Genomic DNA, 4,385 nt, shown 5'->3' with positions numbered 1-4,385 from the left:
TTTCGGGAGTGGTTTATTTGCATTGGAGGCTCTGGAAACCGTCGCATGCCAGCTTGTAAGAATTTGGAAAGACAAAAGAAAGTGCAGAAAAATGCCCGCCAGGTGGGATCCGATATATATATATATATATATATATATATATATATATATATATATATATATATATATATATATATATATATATATATATATATATATATATACGCATGCTTACACACAGACACAGCTGGCCCACCTAAGCGAACAGGCAAGCACGGCCACTGCTAACGGCACTTGTGGCAGACGTCGATAGCTTGCCATCCTACATTGCTCGAAACACGAAGTCCCGAAGTAAGAGTCGCTTTTTACGCCTCTCACGTCATTTCAGCCTCCACGTCGTATTTTCCCGGGTATTTCCGCCAACACTGTGGGCCTTCCAAAGCGTTTGAAAGCGCTCATCGGTGCAAGCCATTATCTTATATATTTGTATTGCATTTCCTTTTTGTGGGCGTAACGTCCTTGAAGGCGCGACTCAACGAGCCTGCCAACTTGACATCTTGCCACTGACCCTCGCTGAGGACGGATATAGCAGTGAATTTACAGGCGTAGAAGCTTCTAGGGTAGGTTTCGCAAGTTTTATGCAAGCGGGCGGTCAAAACTTAATTTCATCTGAGAGTGGTCACATCCTCGTTAAAATTAAGCACTCCTCAATCGTTCTTTTGCCCCGACTTTAAAAATCTTGATCCAGTAGCTGTACGTTCACTTGCGCAAAAAAGACGAAGACACAGGAGAGATGTCGATTATTTTTATGCTGTCTACGGGGAGAGATGATAAAGAATAAAAAAAAATTGTCCGCATATCTGCTTGCTTCGTTGCAAATGTCGTCGAAAGACACATTCTTGTGCCCCCCCCCCCCTTGCCTTTTCGCTCTTTCCCTCTCGTCCCTAACCTACTTCCTCTCCCCTCTCGCCTCTACCATGATAGGGACAATATATATTTGTCCAATTCAATTTTCCTGCCATCACACTGCTAGCACGCCATTTGTTGGGGCAGCGCGCGTCCTTATCTTGATTTTTTTTTTTTTGGGGGGGGGGGGGGCTGCTTGGAACAGCAGGAAGCAGGAGTCAAAGTCTTTTTAAAGCAAAGCTTTCTAGCTCTACCAGCCAACGGTTCTCTTGTGGCGTGCGGGGCAAGAAACTCCCAACGCGGCTGCGGAGGAAAGGGCGGTTTTCCCTCACGGAGCGCAGTGCAGATGGCGCGGCGAATTTACCCAGCGTTCCCCGCGCGCTCACGCCGGCGGGCGCACCTGCGCGACCCGGCTATGTCGTCTGCTTTAGCGACAGATTTTTTTGGGCTTGTTTAGGCGCAGCTTCACGTCCATTTCGTGCATCCTTCGCACTGCTTGATTAAATTGTTCGACGGCACCTCCTGGGTAACCCGGGCACGACGAAATTAAGTGGCAATGCGGCAAATATACGTTAAACATTGGTTTGACGGGCGGGAAAACAAAATGTAGAGACCACGTATACAAACATCTGGCCGCTAAACATTGCGCACTGCTAGCCACGACTAGGAACTCTTTTTCTAAATTGGTAAATATCGATTCGGTTGTGTTTTAACAGGTATTACAAAAGGCGAAGGGAGCAACTGGTTCTGATAAATGGCGATTATAAGAGTTCCCTCAGCTTCTTTGCAGTTCTCGAGCTTACTAAACTAACTAGTTTAAATCGGTATAAATGGGAATCACTAAGTTCACATGCCGAATTGTTTAGGTGTCCGCGCTTGTGTCGCGCGGTGGTGTAGCCCCGAGCTAGCACATCGGGATAGCTAGGTTCCTCTATCTCAGCCTTCGAATGAGGCTCCTCGTCGTTTTCTTTCTGCCGACGCACGTCCGGGCTACAGCGGCGGCGTCCGCCGCTCTGTCCCGGCCGTGGCCGACGCTTCTTCGTTCGGCACGCCGCCCCTGCGAATTCTAGGTAACGGCAGGCAGAATTCCTGGTTTCACTCTTTGTAGATCCACGTGTGTGAATTCAAATGGCGTCGCATGGGCAATTGTTGTGGGTGTCGTTCACTGCTTTGCTTTCCAACCACCTTCACGGCGTGGATTGGCGAGCTTTTTTTTTCAGCACTCTAAATCAATGGCATTATAAACTATTTGATGCAAATTGTAGACACCTTTATCCACTACTTCGGCATAAAAAAAATGCCAACGTCTTTTTCAGCAACTAGTATTTCCAGAAACATTGAAATATTTACAGAACGCTGTTCCACACAAAAGCAAGCACCTGTAACTTTGAATGAATTAAAAGTATAAAAAGCAGCAGAAAGTGCTGAGGTGAAGCAAAGCCATTTGTCTTTCGTTCCACTAACCCCAGCAACCTAGATGCATGGCACGCTGTTGCCTATATGCGTGATAACGGAAAGTAAGAGCGGAGTCTTATGCAAACTAAGAGAGCGGGTAACATTGGCTTGATAAATGGGAACTTCGGTCAACTTACACTCAAAATCTCCAATATCAAATGTGCGGCCAAGAGACCCCCCTTCCCGCCCCCTTGCGATTGCATACGCTTAAATTGAGGACGCCCATTGAAGTAGGCATTCTGCTTACCGGGGACGCATTATAAAGGCAACTGTGAGGTGTTCCTGGCGATGTCTGCACACAAAAAGCGATAATCATTTCCACCTTCACCTTTCTAGGCAGATGATTGGCAAAGGAGCTAAATCTGCCCAATCTTGTCGCAAGTTGGCAAAGTTCTTACTGAAGACACGCTATCTCTCGTCGTATCACAGTGCAATCTTTGAGTGGGACTTTAGTGGGCACCAAAGTCGCACGTATCCACAAAGGCAAATCGCCCAAGGCTTGATAAAGGTGCTTATCAGACAAACTGAAACAAATTTCGAAATCATCAATCTAAATAATGAGGCGTACCAGACCACTTTTATTTTTGTGGACCCGCAGGTGGAGATTAACGAAGGCTTAAAAAATGGCTAATCAGTAAAAAATGAGAGAGAGGGGGGAGAGAAAGCGCGGGATATATATATATATATATATATATATATATATATATATATATGTGTGTGTATAAAGAATAAAGATAGGTCAGCAGTCTACAACGCCAAAGGAGGCATAGGGGTGTGGTTAGGCTCTTTTCTTTTTTTTCACTACGGTTAATGAAGTAAACATTTTTTTTTAAATATACAGAAGAAAGAAAGAAAGAAAAACACGTGCCCAGAGTGGGGACCGAACCCACGCCTTTCGATTACATGTCGAATGCCTTACCAATTCGGCTATCTGGGCGACTGTGTTCTCCTTCACTTTCTGGGCTATTTATATTTTACTAGAATTGTATCTGACGCTTGAGGCGTCTTGACCCTCATTTCCTTACTATATATATATATATATATATATACGAAGACCGGACCCCGGTCTAAACGTTAGTTCAATCATCGTTTTCATACGTGTGTCTACCATCTCGTATTTTTGAAACCGAATCCCGGAACTTATTCAATTTTTCAATATATATATATATATATATATATATATATATATATATATATATATAGAGAGAGAGAGAGAGAGAGAGAGAGAGAGAGAAATAAGAGTTGGCAGTCAAGAGAACCTCAGAAAGCAAAGGGGAGTATGTGGTAGGTCATTGAAACAGATCAAGAATTTGGAAAGAAAGAAAGTGGAGAAAAAATGCCCGCCAGGTGGTATCTGAACCCACGACCTCCAGAATGCCGGTCTGATGCGAGAACCACTACGCTACCGGCGGGGCGATTTTCCCCTCCACTTTCTGGAGTATTTATGTTAAAGGTGTTGTGCCACCAAATTTTAAGTCTGTAAAAAGCCTGCTGTAGGCTTCCTCTGCATGCAACGACCCTCAACACGAAGTGCTGGGTACAGCAAGCGCTTAATATATATTTTAATTCGCTTCTAAAAATTACCTAAATGCTCTTCTGGAAATCGGGACCCATCGCTAGCGCCACTAACCATGACGTCAATGAATTGCCAGCGCCGCAAAGTTTGTGACGTCATACAACGCTAGCGACTCGGGCGACGTGAACGTGAACTCCAGTTACCACAGTTTGTTTGGTCGCTTGGTCGTATCGACACACTATACCGATACGACGGCGACGACGACGCGACGCCGGCGAGTCGTTAAAACTAGAGTGAACTACTCTAGTTAAAACATCGGCCGACTGCCGAATTGCCAGACCGCGTTGTCACACCACGCCGACGGCGACACAAATACGTCGGCCGATGGAAAGTCGCCATAGTGTGACTGACTCGCCGACCGAAGACGCCAACAAAACCGGTCGCCTGACTGGTCGCACGACGCGTCGTCAATCGACCGAGAAGCGAGAACTGCGCCCCGACAACATTCGTGCCGCAATGAACGCGGCTC

General features: G+C 45.7%; 1 non-coding gene across 1 annotated transcript; it reads right to left on the bottom strand.

Annotated features, from left to right (window-relative positions):
* Positions 1-3,205: 3,205 nt before the first annotated feature.
* Trnat-ugu (transfer RNA threonine (anticodon UGU)) lies at positions 3,206-3,277 on the bottom strand. Its single transcript has one exon. It is a non-coding gene; the product is annotated as a tRNA-Thr (tRNA).
* Between the last annotated feature and the right edge of the window lie 1,108 nt (positions 3,278-4,385).

This window comes from Haemaphysalis longicornis, unplaced genomic scaffold, assembly GCF_048455015.1.
Source record: "Haemaphysalis longicornis isolate Haplotype H1 unplaced genomic scaffold, Haemaphysalis longicornis Haplotype H1 scaffold_1, whole genome shotgun sequence".
Taxonomy (NCBI): Eukaryota; Metazoa; Arthropoda; class Arachnida; order Ixodida; family Ixodidae; genus Haemaphysalis; species Haemaphysalis longicornis.
The sequence above is the reverse complement of the archived record's forward strand: the minus strand, read 5'-3'. Positions and strand labels throughout refer to the sequence as shown.